The sequence below is a fragment of the Haemaphysalis longicornis genome, unplaced genomic scaffold, assembly GCF_048455015.1.
Source record: "Haemaphysalis longicornis isolate Haplotype H1 unplaced genomic scaffold, Haemaphysalis longicornis Haplotype H1 scaffold_13, whole genome shotgun sequence".
Lineage (NCBI taxonomy): Eukaryota > Metazoa > Arthropoda > Arachnida > Ixodida > Ixodidae > Haemaphysalis > Haemaphysalis longicornis.
The window spans coordinates 69,607,146-69,624,135 of record NW_027526233.1 but is presented as its reverse complement, the minus strand read 5'-3'; the positions used below and the strand labels follow the sequence as shown (position 1 = coordinate 69,624,135).

Here is a 16,990-nt window from a genome sequence, read left to right as displayed (position 1 = left end):
TCGTTATGAAAAGCGTGTGCTGCACTAATTCCAAAACACCTTCCATTTCCTTGCTGACAAAAACCTGTCACCCAGAAATGGACGCGTTTTTCACTCCTGCCGCAACGTGGGGTCTAGATCACGAAGCTGGTGAAATAAACAGCTACGTCGCAGAAATGAAAAAGCCGCATGCCAGTTTTGTTCATTCAAAATCTGGCTTGTAGCTCTGCAGTGACCTCCCCCGCGTACATTGCAGCAAGGCCACGTGCTTTTGTCCAATGCGCATGCTGTGGTAAAGGCACGCTTGAAGTCAAATGTCCCCATTCTGCTGCTAAAAAAGGAATTCTAGCAGCAAGCGAAACTTAGGACTTTTGCTTTGAGTTTGTTGATGGGACCCTGTGGTTAAAACTGGCACACGTGTACTGCTACCAAGTGCAGACCCATATGGGGGTGTGTGGTGTTGTGTACTGTGACTTTGTCGTCTGGACAGCTATGGAGCTACACATTGAAAAAGTGTTTTGGGATGATGCCTTTGTCCAGAAGATGCTAGCCTCAGCGAGACAGTTCTTCACCCATTCGATTCTGCCTGAACTATTTACAGAGTGCTTGACTATGAAAGATACCGTGCAGCCTTTAAGCGACAGCGACAAAAACTCCTTCTGCTACTCTCAGGGCCCCGAATCGGGGAAAATGTTAGCTTGTGATGGAGATCAGTGCAACTACAAGTGGTTTCACTACACATCTTGGAATCAAGCGAGCCCCAAAGAAAAAGGTGTCGCTTTGTCGAGATTGTGTGGGCACAAAATAGGAGTCAACAGTAAACTGACAATTTAAGAGAAATTATGATTGCGGTACTGTTCTAAATATTTGTGACTTCTAGTCCGCCTGCATGGTCTTGAGCCCGCAGTGTTGGTGCTCATCTGTGCAAGAATAAAAACCCGGCAAAAGAAACTCTGCAGTTTACAATTCATACAAAGTATCATGCAAGGGCTAAAAACAGTAACTACAATTTTTAGGAAAGGGCCAATACAAATCTCTGCAGCATGCACCACTTTGGAAGTATGACACGGTAAAACTTTTACAGCCAAACACACAAAATACAAAATAATATAAAATATAAACAAATGAAATGGCATATTGCACATTATTTACAGCATGGCACAGAAAACAGTAATAAAAATATGAAAAGGGGGTAACAAAAAAAAGCACAACAAACGCAATCTGTGACTGCAGCCTCGAGAATGACACGTGCAACCACTTCTCCGGGATCCTGAGTACAGTAGAGACTGAGATATCAAACCTGAAAGCAGGATCCTGGAGAGGGAAGTTCCGTTTTAACTTTAACAAAAAAACAAGAAATTCTTGAAATTTGACCACACCATTCTGCAATGTGTGCTTCACAACAACCTTAATCAACTGAAAAATTGCCATCAGCAAACAAAGTGTGCGATTCCAGTATAAAACAACACATTCGCATCATTCGTGCGCAGTGAGTCTTCCGTCCCTTCAAGCTGCTGCTTCTGCTTTTCTAGTGCCTCAATGTTCAATGAGAGCTGTTGGCTGTCAGCTTTGACGGCTTTCAATGCTCTTTGCAGCTTCTCCCGTTCTTGTTCGAATGCTTCCAGCTCGGAAAGGAGCCTCTGGCAGTTGATTTTGGCTTCCTCCAAGTCATGCATTGTCATGTAGGTCGTAACGACAGCATCTGCAGGAATTGGAACAACGCATTCTTCTGTACATAAATATGAAGCCGAACAGTAGCAGATGAGGGAGAGAAAACATCAATATTGGGTCCAGTGGAGAAGCAAAAAAGTACTGCACCCATTAAAAAAACGAGGATGTTTCTAAATCCAAAAAGGTAACACAAACATTTTCGAAGATGCTCAGAGACGCTACGCCCAGCTGGCGACTCGGTATGACATTCGTGCAGTTGGATGGGTTGGGTCATTGCAAGCCAACTGGCGGGGGGTCGTTCTCGCAGCAACGGTGCTGGCCGTTGCTCGTCCACGCTCTTTGTTGCGCTGATTGCGACCAAACAACTTTGCCGCTGGCGGATCCCCGCGTTTGTAGCCGAGATCCTGCGTGGGCGCCCAGTCGGGGTTTACCAAATCCATAAAACGCGAACGTTTACCTGCAATCCAAAGGACGTTCCTTGAAACTCGATGCAGTCTAACGGCATCACTTCAGTCAAACCCAAAAGCCGTGCCTAGCACAGTCTACGCAGGTTTTTCTACTGCGAAAAAGTTATAGCAAAACAACGTCAAGCACAATTTGGCAGCCAGCGATAGACTAAGTAAATCCACGCCTGTGTGCCTCGGTGGCAGCGAGCGTCCGGAGTTCTTGTGTGAATTTCCTCGTTTCACTGTGATCGCTCGTGACATCCTTTTCTCGAAGAAATCTTACCTTTATTGAAGTGACGACCGCAGACACGAATGCAGTCGAGATTCTTGAAGTCCTTGTGGTTTATGCGGGAGAGCCACACATGCTGGTACTCTTCGGACAGCAGCTTCGCTAGCTCGCACTTATTTCCAATCACCTTCGGAAAACGGAACATTCCTAGAGCTGGTTTCATGTTCCTCGATTTCGCTGACGATTTTCTTTTGATTCGGCACCCAAAAACTGCACAGATCGTAATAACTGCAGCTTACAAAGCGCACCTGCGTATCAAAGGGGTCACAAGCCGCCCGCACGCAGGTAAACATCGGTTAACCAGGTACCCCAATACGGCACCACCGGAAGCCGCAAGTACAGGACGTGACGTGCATGAAAACTATGTATACTCGGCGGCAACTTTCTGTGGTAGCGCTCCCAAGGCTACATGGGAGGATCTCTTAATATGTGTTACTAAGCCAAGTAGCCCGACTGTTTTGCCGTGAGTTTCGGTTTTGATTTCACCGTTGGAATTCTTACGGCCGCATTTTATATTGTAATTTGGCGAGAAGGTTGAATGCTCCGTGTTAAAGTAGGGCAAATGGTTATCAAACGCCTTTGATAATTATTACGGTGACGGAACTATCATATTATTATAGCAATTTAAAGTACGATAACATATCTGAAACGATGTACTCAATCATGAGATGACCTCGTCTCCAGTTGGTTAGTTACCCGTGCGTCTACTTGTCGCACGGTATTTTGATCCAACCAATGTTCAGTGTATAAATTTATTTGACGATATATATAGAGTGAGATGAAGAGAGAGAGAGAGAGCGATGAATAACTTCCGGGATTTGGTTTCAAAAATACATGAGAAGGTAGACTATCAAAATGGTGATTGAACTAACATTTCGACCGGGGCCCGGTCTTCGTCTGGCGGAGACAGGACCACGGTCGAAACGTTAGTTCAATCATCGTTTTCATACGTGTGTCTACCTTCTCATATATATATATATATATATATATATATATATATATATAAATATATATATACATATATATATCTATATATATATATATATATATATATATAGCGAATCAGAATAGGAAAATGAGGGACTCGTAGAAATAACACAGAAATATGGTTGGCAGTCAAGAACACCTCGGAAAGCAAAGGGGAGGTTGTGTTAGCTCATTGAAACAGATAAATAATTTGGAAAGAAAGAAAGATAGCGAAGAAAAAATGCCCGCCAGGTGGGATCCGAACCCACGACCTCCAGAATACCGGTCTGGTGCGATAACCACTACGCTACCGGCGGGGCGATTTTCTCCCCCGCTTTCTGGGGTATTTATGTCGATGTAATTTTGTTCCTGTGCTTGGGGGTGGTAGCCAGCGCCACTCTGACTTCTCGGGGTGAAGGGGACCTTCTTTTTAATCCCCGCGCCGTGACTCGAGTGTCTACGACATGTCGAGAGTGGTCAACCAGCGTTGAACCCTCTTAAGCTCCCTATGGCACCAAGACTGCCAGAACAGAGGCCCTCGCTAGGCATGTAGCGAATCAGAATAGGAAAATGAGGGACTCGTAGAAATAACACAGAAATAAGGGTTGGCAGTCAAGAACACCTCGGAAAGCAAAGGGGAGGTTGTGTTAGCTCATTGAAACAGATAAAGAATTTGGAAAGAAAGAAAGAAAGCGAAGAAAAAATGCCCGCCAGGTGGGATCCGAACCCACGACCTCCAGAATACCGGTCTGGTGCGATAACCACTACGCTACCGGCGGGGCGATTTTCTCCCCCGCTTTCTGGGGTATTTATGTCGATGTAATTTTGTTCCTGTGCTTGGGGGTGGTAGCCAGCGCCACTCTGACTTCTCGGGGTGAAGGGGACCTTCTTTTTAATCCCCGCGCCGTGACTCGAGTGTCTACGACATGTCGAGAGTGGTCAACCAGCGTTGAACCCTCTTAAGCTCCCTATGGCACCAAGACTGCCAGAACAGAGGCCCTCGCTAGGCATGTAGCGAATCAGAATAGGAAATTGAGGGACTCGTAGAAATAACACAGAAATAAGGGTTGGCAGTCAAGAACACCTCGGAAAGCAAAGGGGAGGTTGTGTTAGCTCATTGAAACAGATAAAGAATTTGGAAAGAAAGAAAGAAAGCGAAGAAAAAATGCCCGCCAGGTGGGATCCGAACCCACGACCTCCAGAATACCGGTCTGGTGCGATAACCACTACGCTACCGGCGGGGCGATTTTCTCCCCCGCTTTCTGGGGTATTTATGGCGATGTAATTTTGTTCCTGTGCTTGGGGGTGGTAGCCAGCGCCACTCTGACTTCTCGGGGTGAAGGGGACCTTCTTTTTAATCCCCGCGCCGTGACTCGAGTGTCTACGACATGTCGAGAGTGGTCAACCAGCGTTGAACCCTCTTAAGCTCCCTATGGCACCAAGACTGCCAGAACAGAGGCCCTCGCTAGGCATGTAGCGAATCAGAATAGGAAAATGAGGGACTCGTAGAAATAACACAGAAATAAGGGTTGGCAGTCAAGAACACCTCGGAAAGCAAAGGGGAGGTTGTGTTAGCTCATTGAAACAGATAAAGAATTTTGAAAGAAAGAAAGAAAGCGAAGAAAAAATGCCCGCCAGGTGGGATCCGAACCCACGACCTCCAGAATACCGGTCTGGTGCGATAACCACTACGCTACCGGCGGGGCGATTTTCTCCCCCGCTTTCTGGGGTATTTATGTCGATGTAATTTTGTTCCTGTGCTTGGGGGTGGTAGCCAGCGCCACTCTGACTTCTCGGGGTGAAGGGGACCTTCTTTTTAATCCCCGCGCCGTGACTCGAGTGTCTACGACATGTCGAGAGTGGTCAACCAGCGTTGAACCCTCTTAAGCTCCCTATGGCACCAAGACTGCCAGAACAGAGGCCCTCGCTAGGCATGTAGCGAATCAGAATAGGAAAATGAGGGACTCGTAGAAATAACACAGAAATAAGGGTTGGCAGTCAAGAACACCTCGGAAAGCAAAGGGGAGGTTGTGTTAGCTCATTGAAACAGATAAAGAATTTGGAAAGAAAGCAAGAAAGCGAAGAAAAAATGCCCGCCAGGTGGGATCCGAACCCACGACCTCCAGAATACCGGTCTGGTGCGATAACCACTACGCTACCGGCGGGGCGATTTTCTCCCCCGCTTTCTGGAGTATTTATGTCGATGTAATTTTGTTCCTGTGCTTGGGGGTGGTCGCCAGCGCCACTCTGACTTCTCGGGGTGAAGGGGACCTTCTTTTTAATCCCCGCGCCGTGACTCGAGTGTCTACGACATGTCGAGAGTGGTCAACCAGCGTTGAACCCTCTTAAGCTCCCTATGGCACCAAGACTGCCAGAACCGAGGCCCTCGCTAGGCATGTAGCGAATCAGAATAGGAAAATGAGGGACTCGTAGAAATAACACAGAAATAAGGGTTGGCAGTCAAGAACACCTCGGAAAGCAAAAGGGAGGTTGTGTTAGCTCATTGAAACAGATAAAGAATTTGGAAAGAAAGAAAGAAAGCGAAGAAAAAATGCCCGCCAGGTGGGATCCGAACCCACGACCTCCAGAATACCGGTCTGGTGCGATAACCACTACGCTACCGGCGGGGCGATTTTCTCCCCCGCTTTCTGGGGTATTTATGTCGATGTAATTTTGTTCCTGTGCTTGGGGGTGGTAGCCAACGCCACTCTGACTTTTCGGGGTGAAGGGGACCTTCTTTTTAATCCCCGCGCCGTGACTCGAGTGTCTACGACATGTGGAGAGTGGTCAACCAGCGTTGAACCCTCTTAAGCTCCCTATGGCACCAAGACTGCCAGAACAGAGGCCCTCGCTAGGCATGTAGCGAATCAGAATAGGAAAATGAGGGACTCGTAGAAATAACACAGAAATAAGGGTTGGCAGTCAAGAACACCTCGGAAAGCAAAGGGGAGGTTGTGTTAGCTCATTGAAACAGATAAAGAATTTGGAAAGAAAGAAAGAAAGCGAAGAAAAAATGCCCGCCAGGTGGGATCCGAACCCACGACCTCCAGAATACCGGTCTGGTGCGATAACCACTACGCTACCGGCGGGGCGATTTTCTCCCCCGCTTTCTGGGGTATTTATGTCGATGTAATTTTGTTCCTGTGCTTGGGGGTGGTAGCCAGCGCCACTCTGACTTCTCGGGGTGAAGGGGACCTTCTTTTTAATCCCCGCGCCGTGACTCGAGTGTCTACGACATGTCGAGAGTGGTCAACCAGCGTTGAACCCTCTTAAGCTCCCTATGGCACCAAGACTGCCAGAACTGAGGCCCTCGCTAGGCATGTAGCGAATCAGAATAGGAAAATGAGGGACTCGTAGAAATAACACAGAATTAAGGGTTGGCAGTCAAGAACACCTCGGAAAGCAAAGGGGAGGTTGTGTTAGCTCATTGAAACAGATAAAGAATTTGGAAAGAAAGAAAGAAAGCGAAGAAAAAATGCCCGCCAGGTGGGATCCGAACCCACGACCTCCAGAATACCGGTCTGGTGCGATAACCACTACGCTACCGGCGGGGCGATTTTCTCCCCCGCTTTCTGGGGTATTTATGTCGATGTAATTTTGTTCCTGTGCTTGGGGGTGGTAGCCAGCGCCACTCTGACTTCTCGGGGTGAAGGGGACCTTCTTTTTAATCCCCGCGCCGTGACTCGAGTGTCTACGACATGTCGAGAGTGGTCAACCAGCGTTGAACCCTCTTAAGCTCCCTATGGCACCAAGTCTGCCAGAACAGAGGCCCTCGCTAGGCATGTAGCGAATCAGAATAGGAAAATGAGGGACTCGTAGAAATAACACAGAAATAAGGGTTGGCAGTCAAGAACACCTCGGAAAGCAAAGGGGAGGTTGTGTTAGCTCATTGAAACAGATAAAGAATTTGGAAAGAAAGAAAGAAAGCGAAGAAAAAATGCCCGCCAGGTGGGATCCGAACCCACGACCTCCAGAATACCGGTCTGGTGCGATAACCACTACGCTACCGGCGGGGCGATTTTCTCCCCCGCTTTCTGGGGTATTTATGTCGATGTAATTTTGTTCCTGTGCTTGGGGGTGGTAGCCAGCGCCACTCTGACTTCTCGGGGTGAAGGGGACCTTCTTTTTAATCCCCGCGCCGTGACTCGAGTGTCTACGACATGTCGAGAGTGGTCAACCAGCGTTGAACCCTCTTAAGCTCCCTATGGCACCAAGACTGCCAGAACAGAGGCCCTCGCTAGGCATGTAGCGAATCAGAATAGGAAAATGAGGGACTCGTAGAAATAACACAGAAATAAGGGTTGGCAGTCAAGAACACCTCGGAAAGCAAAGGGGAGGTTGTGTTAGCTCATTGAAACAGATAAAGAATTTGGAAAGAAAGAAAGAAAGCGAAGAAAAAATGCCCGCCAGGTGGGATCCGAACCCACGACCTCCAGAATACCGGTCTGGTGCGATAACCACTACGCTACCGGCGGGGCGATTTTCTCCCCCGCTTTCTGGGGTATTTATGTCGATGTAATTTTGTTCCTGTGCTTGGGGGTGGTAGCCAGCGCCACTCTGACTTCTCGGGGTTAAGGGGACCTTCTTTTTAAACCCCGCGCCGTGACTCGAGTGTCTACGACATGTCGAGAGTGGTCAACCAGCGTTGAACCCTCTTAAGCTCCCTATGGCACCAAGACTGCCAGAACAGAGGCCCTCGCTAGGCATGTAGCGAATCAGAATAGGAAAATGAGGGACTCGTAGAAATAACACAGAAATAAGGGTTGGCAGTCAAGAACACCCCGGAAAGCAAAGGGGAGGTTGTGTTAGCTCATTGAAACAGATAAAGAATTTGGAAAGAAAGAAAGAAAGCGAAGAAAAAATGCCCGCCAGGTGGGATCCGAACCCACGACCTCCAGAATACCGGTCTGGTGCGATAACCACTACGCTACCGGCGGGGCGATTTTCTCCCCCGCTTTCTGTTTCAATGAGCTAACACAACCTCCCCTTTGCTTTCCGAGGTGTTCTTGACTGCCAACCCTTATTTCTGTGTTATTTCTACGAGTCCCTCATTTTCCTATTCTGATTCGCTACATGCCTAGCGAGGGCCTCTGTTCTGGCAGTCTTGGTGCCATAGGGAGCTTAAGAGGGTTCAACGCTGGTTGACCACTCTCGACATGTCGTAGACACTCGAGTCACGGCGCGGGGATTAAAAAGAAGGTCCCCTTCACCCCGAGAAGTCAGAGTGGCGCTGGCTAGCACCCCCAAGCACAGGAACAAAATTACATCGACATAAATACCCCAGAAAGCGGGGGAGAAAATCGCCCCGCCGGTAGCGTAGTGGTTATCGCACCAGACCGGTATTCTGGAGGTCGTGGGTTCGGATCCCACCTGGCGGGCATTTTTTCTTCGCTTTCTTTCTTTCTTTCCAAATTCTTTATCTGTTTCAATGAGCTAACACAACCTCCCCTTTGCTTTCCGAGGTGTTCTTGACTGCCAACCCTTATTTCTGTGTTATTTCTACGAGTCCCTCATTTTCCTATTCTGATTCGCTACATGCCTAGCGAGGGCCTCTGTTCTGGCAGTCTTGGTGCCATAGGGAGCTTAAGAGGGTTCAACGCTGGTTGACCACTCTCGACATGTCGTAGACACCCGAGTCACGGCGCGCGGATTAAAAAGAAGGTCCCCTTCACCCCGAGAAGTCAGAGTGGCGCTGGCTACCACCCCCAAGCACAGGAACAAAATTACATCGACATAAATACCCCAGAAAGCGGGGGAGAAAATCGCCCCGCCGGTAGCGTAGTGGTTATCGCACCAGACCGCTATTCTGGAGGTCGTGGGTTCGGATCCCACCTGGCGGGCATTTTTTCTTCGCTTTCTTTCTTTCTTTCCAAATTCTTTATCTGTTTCAATGAGCTAACACAACCTCCCCTTTGCTTTCCGAGGTGTTCTTGACTGCCAACCCTTATTTCTGTGTTATTTCTACGAGTCCCTCATTTTCCTATTCTGATTCGCTACATGCCTAGCGAGGGCCTCTGTTCTGGCAGTCTTGGTGCCATAGGGAGCTTAAGAGGGTTCAACGCTGGTTGACCACTCTCGACATGTCGTAGACACCCGAGTCACGGCGCGGGGATTAAAAAGAAGGTCCCCTTCACCCCGAGAAGTCAGAGTGGCGCTGGCTACCACCCCCAAGCACAGGAACAAAATTACATCGACATAAATACCCCAGTAAGCGGGGGAGAAAATCGCCCCGCCGGTAGCGTAGTGGTTATCGCACCAGACCGGTATTCTGGAGGTCGTGGGTTCGGATCCCACCTGGCGGGCATTTTTTCTTCGCTTTCTTTCTTTCTTTCCAAATTCTTTATCTGTTTCAATGAGCTAACACAACCTCCCCTTTGCTTTCCGAGGTGTTCTTGACTGCCAACCCTTATTTCTGTGTTATTTCTACGAGTCCCTCATTTTCCTATTCTGATTCGCTACATGCCTAGCGAGGGCCTCTGTTCTGGCAGTCTTGGTGCCATAGGGAGCTTAAGAGGGTTCAACGCTGGTTGACCACTCTCGACATGTCGTAGACACTCGAGTCACGGCGCGGGGATTAAAAAGAAGGTCCCCTTCACCCCGAGAAGTCAGAGTGGCGCTGGCTACCACCCCCAAGCACAGGAACAAAATTACATCGACATAAATACCCCAGAAAGCGGGGGAGAAAATCGCCCCGCCGGTAGCGTAGTGGTTATCGCACCAGACCGGTATTCTGGAGGTCGTGGGTTCGGATCCCACCTGGCGGGCATTTTTTCTTCGCTTTCTTTCTTTCTTTCCAAATTCTTTATCTGTTTCAATGAGCTAACACAACCTCCCCTTTGCTTTCCGAGGTGTTCTTGACTGCCAACCCTTATTTCTGTGTTATTTCTACGAGTCCCTCATTTTCCTATTCTGATTCGCTACATGCCTAGCGAGGGCCTCTGTTCTGGCAGTCTTGGTGCCATAGGGAGCTTAAGAGGGTTCAACGCTGGTTGACCACTCTCGACATGTCGTAGACACTCGAGTCACGGCGCGGGGATTAAAAAGAATGTCCCCTTCACCCCGAGAAGTCAGAGTGGCGCTGGCTACCACCCCCAAGCACAGGAACAAAATTACATCGACATAAATACCCCAGAAAGCGGGGGAGAAAATCGCCCCGCCGGTAGCGTAGTGGTTATCGCACCAGACCGGTATTCTGGAGGTCGTGGGTTCGGATCCCACCTGGCGGGCATTTTTTCTTCGCTTTCTTTCTTTCTTTCCAAATTCTTTATCTGTTTCAATGAGCTAACACAACCTCCCCTTTGCTTTCCGAGGTGTTCTTGACTGCCAACCCTTATTTCTGTGTTATTTCTACGAGTCCCTCATTTTCCTATTCTGATTCGCTACATGCCTAGCGAGGGCCTCTGTTCTGGCAGTCTTGGTGCCATAGGGAGCTTAAGAGGGTTCAACGCTGGTTGACCACTCTCGACATGTCGTAGACACTCGAGTCACGGCGCGGGGATTAAAAAGAAGGTCCCCTTCACCCCGAGAAGTCAGAGTGGCGCTGGCTACCACCCCCAAGCACAGGAACAAAATTACATCGACATAAATACCCCAGAAAGCGGGGGAGAAAATCGCCCCGCCGGTAGCGTAGTGGTTATCGCACCAGACCGGTATTCTGGAGGTCGTGGGTTCGGATCCCACCTGGCGGGCATTTTTTCTTCGCTTTCTTTCTTTCTTTCCAAATTCTTTATCTGTTTCAATGAGCTAACACAACCTCCCCTTTGCTTTCCGAGGTGTTCTTGACTGCCAACCCTTATTTCTGTGTTATTTCTACGAGTCCCTCATTTTCCTATTCTGATTCGCTACATGCCTAGCGAGGGCCTCTGTTCTGGCAGTCTTGGTGCCATAGGGAGCTTAAGAGGGTTCAACGCTGGTTGACCACTCTCGACATGTCGTAGACACTCGAGTCACGGCGCGGGGATTAAAAAGAAGGTCCCCTTCCCCCCGAGAAGTCAGAGTGGCGCTGGCTACCACCCCCAAGCACAGGAACAAAATTACATCGACATAAATACCCCAGAAAGCGGGGGAGAAAATCGCCCCGCCGGTAGCGTAGTGGTTATCGCACCAGACCGGTATTCTGGAGGTCGTGGGTTCGGATCCCACCTGGCGGGCATTTTTTCTTCGCTTTCTTTCTTTCTTTCCAAATTCTTTATCTGTTTCAATGAGCTAACACAACCTCCCCTTTGCTTTCCGAGGTGTTCTTGACTGCCAACCCTTATTTCTGTGTTATTTCTACGAGTCCCTCATTTTCCTATTCTGATTCGCTACATGCCTAGCGAGGGCCTCTGTTCTGGCAGTCTTGGTGCCATAGGGAGCTTAAGAGGGTTCAACGCTGGTTGACCACTCTCGACATGTCGTAGACACTCGAGTCACGGCGCGGGGATTAAAAAGAAGGTCCCCTTCACCCCGAGAAGTCAGAGTGGCGCTGGCTACCACCCCCAAGCACAGGAACAAAATTACATCGACATAAATACCCCAGAAAGCGGGGGAGAAAATCGCCCCGCCGGTAGCGTAGTGGTTATCGCACCAGACCGGTATTCTGGAGGTCGTGGGTTCGGATCCCACCTGGCGGGCATTTTTTCTTCGCTTTCTTTCTTTCCAAATTCTTTATCTGTTTCAATGAGCTAACACACCCTCCCCTTTGCTTTCCGAGGTGTTCTTGACTGCCAACCCTTATTTTTGTGTTATTTCTACGAGTCCCTCATTTTCCTATTCTGATTCGCTACTGCCTAGCGAGGGCCTCTGTTCTGGCAGTCTTGGTGCCATAGGGAGCTTAAGAGGGTTCAACGCTGGTTGACCACTCTCGACATGTCGTAGACACCCGAGTCACGGCGCGGGGATTAAAAAGAAGGTCCCCTTCACCCCGAGAAGTCAGAGTGGCGCTGGCTACCACCCCCAAGCACAGGAACAAAATTACATCGACATAAATACCCCAGTAAGCGGGGGAGAAAATCGCCCCGCCGGTAGCGTAGTGGTTATCGCACCAGACCGGTATTCTGGAGGTCGTGGGTTCGGATCCCACCTGGCGGGCATTTTTTCTTCGCTTTCTTTCTTTCTTTCCAAATTCTTTATCTGTTTCAATGAGCTAACACAACCTCCCCTTTGCTTTCCGAGGTGTTCTTGACTGCCAACCCTTATTTCTGTGTTATTTCTACGAGTCCCTCATTTTCCTATTCTGATTCGCTACATGCCTAGCGAGGGCCTCTGTTCTGGCAGTCTTGGTGCCATAGGGAGCTTAAGAGGGTTCAACGCTGGTTGACCACTCTCGACATGTCGTAGACACTCGAGTCACGGCGCGGGGATTAAAAAGAAGGTCCCCTTCACCCCGAGAAGTCAGAGTGGCGCTGGCTACCACCCCCAAGCACAGGAACAAAATTACATCGACATAAATACCCCAGAAAGCGGGGGAGAAAATCGCCCCGCCGGTAGCGTAGTGGTTATCGCACCAGACCGGTATTCTGGAGGTCGTGGGTTCGGATCCCACCTGGCGGGCATTTTTTCTTCGCTTTCTTTCTTTCTTTCCAAATTCTTTATCTGTTTCAATGAGCTAACACAACCTCCCCTTTGCTTTCCGAGGTGTTCTTGACTGCCAACCCTTATTTCTGTGTTATTTCTACGAGTCCCTCATTTTCCTATTCTGATTCGCTACATGCCTAGCGAGGGCCTCTGTTCTGGCAGTCTTGGTGCCATAGGGAGCTTAAGAGGGTTCAACGCTGGTTGACCACTCTCGACATGTCGTAGACACTCGAGTCACGGCGCGGGGATTAAAAAGAATGTCCCCTTCACCCCGAGAAGTCAGAGTGGCGCTGGCTACCACCCCCAAGCACAGGAACAAAATTACATCGACATAAATACCCCAGAAAGCGGGGGAGAAAATCGCCCCGCCGGTAGCGTAGTGGTTATCGCACCAGACCGGTATTCTGGAGGTCGTGGGTTCGGATCCCACCTGGCGGGCATTTTTTCTTCGCTTTCTTTCTTTCTTTCCAAATTCTTTATCTGTTTCAATGAGCTAACACAACCTCCCCTTTGCTTTCCGAGGTGTTCTTGACTGCCAACCCTTATTTCTGTGTTATTTCTACGAGTCCCTCATTTTCCTATTCTGATTCGCTACATGCCTAGCGAGGGCCTCTGTTCTGGCAGTCTTGGTGCCATAGGGAGCTTAAGAGGGTTCAACGCTGGTTGACCACTCTCGACATGTCGTAGACACTCGAGTCACGGCGCGGGGATTAAAAAGAAGGTCCCCTTCACCCCGAGAAGTCAGAGTGGCGCTGGCTACCACCCCCAAGCACAGGAACAAAATTACATCGACATAAATACCCCAGAAAGCGGGGGAGAAAATCGCCCCGCCGGTAGCGTAGTGGTTATCGCACCAGACCGGTATTCTGGAGGTCGTGGGTTCGGATCCCACCTGGCGGGCATTTTTTCTTCGCTTTCTTTCTTTCTTTCCAAATTCTTTATCTGTTTCAATGAGCTAACACAACCTCCCCTTTGCTTTCCGAGGTGTTCTTGACTGCCAACCCTTATTTCTGTGTTATTTCTACGAGTCCCTCATTTTCCTATTCTGATTCGCTACATGCCTAGCGAGGGCCTCTGTTCTGGCAGTCTTGGTGCCATAGGGAGCTTAAGAGGGTTCAACGCTGGTTGACCACTCTCGACATGTCGTAGACACTCGAGTCACGGCGCGGGGATTAAAAAGAAGGTCCCCTTCCCCCCGAGAAGTCAGAGTGGCGCTGGCTACCACCCCCAAGCACAGGAACAAAATTACATCGACATAAATACCCCAGAAAGCGGGGGAGAAAATCGCCCCGCCGGTAGCGTAGTGGTTATCGCACCAGACCGGTATTCTGGAGGTCGTGGGTTCGGATCCCACCTGGCGGGCATTTTTTCTTCGCTTTCTTTCTTTCTTTCCAAATTCTTTATCTGTTTCAATGAGCTAACACAACCTCCCCTTTGCTTTCCGAGGTGTTCTTGACTGCCAACCCTTATTTCTGTGTTATTTCTACGAGTCCCTCATTTTCCTATTCTGATTCGCTACATGCCTAGCGAGGGCCTCTGTTCTGGCAGTCTTGGTGCCATAGGGAGCTTAAGAGGGTTCAACGCTGGTTGACCACTCTCGACATGTCGTAGACACTCGAGTCACGGCGCGGGGATTAAAAAGAAGGTCCCCTTCACCCCGAGAAGTCAGAGTGGCGCTGGCTACCACCCCCAAGCACAGGAACAAAATTACATCGACATAAATACCCCAGAAAGCGGGGGAGAAAATCGCCCCGCCGGTAGCGTAGTGGTTATCGCACCAGACCGGTATTCTGGAGGTCGTGGGTTCGGATCCCACCTGGCGGGCATTTTTTCTTCGCTTTCTTTCTTTCCAAATTCTTTATCTGTTTCAATGAGCTAACACACCCTCCCCTTTGCTTTCCGAGGTGTTCTTGACTGCCAACCCTTATTTTTGTGTTATTTCTACGAGTCCCTCATTTTCCTATTCTGATTCGCTACTGCCTAGCGAGGGCCTCTGTTCTGGCAGTCTTGGTGCCATAGGGAGCTTAAGAGGGTTCAACGCTGGTTGACCACTCTCGACATGTCGTAGACACTCGAGTCACGGCGCGGGGATTAAAAAGAAGGTCCCCTTCACCCCGAGAAGTCAGAGTGGCGCTGGCTACCACCCCCAAGCACAGGAACAAAATTACATCGACATAAATACCCCAGAAAGCGGGGGAGAAAATCGCCCCGCCGGTAGCGTAGTGGTTATCGCACCAGACCGGTATTCTGGAGGTCGTGGGTTCGGATCCCACCTGGCGGGCATTTTTTTTTCTTCGCTTTCTTTCTTTCTTTCCAAATTCTTTATCTGTTTCAATGAGCTAACACAACCTCCCCTTTGCTTTCCGAGGTGTTCTTGACTGCCAACCCTTATTTCTGTGTTATTTCTACGAGTCCCTCATTTTCCTATTCTGATTCGCTACATGCCTAGCGAGGGCCTCTGTTCTGGCAGTCTTGGTGCCATAGGGAGCTTAAGAGGGTTCAACGCTGGTTGACCACTCTCGACATGTCGTAGACACTCGAGTCACGGCGCGGGGATTAAAAAGAAGGTCCCCTTCACCCCGAGAAGTCAGAGTGGCGCTGGCTACCACCCCCAAGCACAGGAACAAAATTACATCGACATAAATACCCCAGAAAGCGGGGGAGAAAATCGCCCCGCCGGTAGCGTAGTGGTTATCGCACCAGACCGGTATTCTGGAGGTCGTGGGTTCGGATCCCACCTGGCGGGCATTTTTTCTTCGCTTTCTTTCTTTCTTTCCAAATTCTTTATCTGTTTCAATGAGCTAACACAACCTCCCCTTTGCTTTCCGAGGTGTTCTTGACTGCCAACCCTTATTTCTGTGTTATTTCTACGAGTCCCTCATTTTCCTATTCTGATTCGCTACATGCCTAGCGAGGGCCTCTGTTCTGGCAGTCTTGGTGCCATAGGGAGCTTAAGAGGGTTCAACGCTGGTTGACCACTCTCGACATGTCGTAGACACTCGAGTCACGGCGCGGGGATTAAAAAGAAGGTCCCCTTCACCCCGAGAAGTCAGAGTGGCGCTGGCTACCACCCCCAAGCACAGGAACAAAATTACATCGACAAAAATACCCCAGAAAGCGGGGGAGAAAATCGCCCCGCAAGTAGCGTAGTGGTTATCGCACCAGACCGGTATTCTGGAGGTCGTGGGTTCGGATCTCACCTGGCGGGCATTTTTTCTTCGCTTTCTTTCTTTCTTTCCAAATTCTTTATCTGTTTCAATGAGCTAACACAACCTCCCCTTTGCTTTCCGAGGTGTTCTTGACTGCCAACCCTTATTTCTGTGTTATTTCTACGAGTCCCTCATTTTCCTATTCTGATTCGCTACATGCCTAGCGAGGGCCTCTGTTCTAGCAGTCTTGGTGCCATAGGGAGCTTAAGAGGGTTCAACGCTGGTTGACCACTCTCGACATGTCGTAGACACTCGAGTCACGGCGCGGGGATTAAAAAGAAGGTCCCCTTCACCCCGAGAAGTCAGAGTGGCGCTGGCTACCACCCCCAAGCACAGGAACAAAATTACATCGACATAAATACCCCAGAAAGCGGTTGAGAAAATCGCCCCGCCGGTAGCGTAGTGGTTATCGCACCAGACCGGTATTCTGGAGGTCGTGGGTTCGGATCCCACCTGGCGGGCATTTTTTCTTCGCTTTCTTTCTTTCTTTCCAAATTCTTTATCTGTTTCAATGAGCTAACACAACCTCCCCTTTGCTTTCCGAGGTGTTCTTGACTGCAAACCCTTATTTCTGTATCAATATATATATATATATATATATATATATATATATATATATATATATATATATATATATATATATCCTTATTGCCAGTGCTGTTTGGCGTTTTAACTTTATAGTGCCGAATGAGGTATGATTGCATTTTTTTTTGCAGGAATAAATAATTGAAAATTCAAGTCGAGAAAAAATGCGCCGTTTTTTCCTGAAGCGGGAATCGAACCCACAACCTCCGCATAACGCGTGCGGTGCTCTACCATTGAGCTAGTTCCGCGGCGACTCCCTTCTCGACTATACGGCGGGGTTTTGTATTTAC

The 16,990-nt window shown here is 49.1% G+C and overlaps 1 non-coding gene and 1 pseudogene across 1 annotated transcript; one reads left to right on the top strand and one right to left on the bottom strand.

Annotated features, from left to right (window-relative positions):
* Positions 1–855: 855 nt before the first annotated feature.
* The window catches only part of LOC144163883 (uncharacterized), a 28,578-nt pseudogene continuing 12,443 nt past the window's right edge, over positions 856–16,990 (bottom strand).
* Positions 9,119–9,191, top strand: Trnas-gcu (transfer RNA serine (anticodon GCU)). The gene has a single exon. It is a non-coding gene; the product is annotated as a tRNA-Ser (tRNA).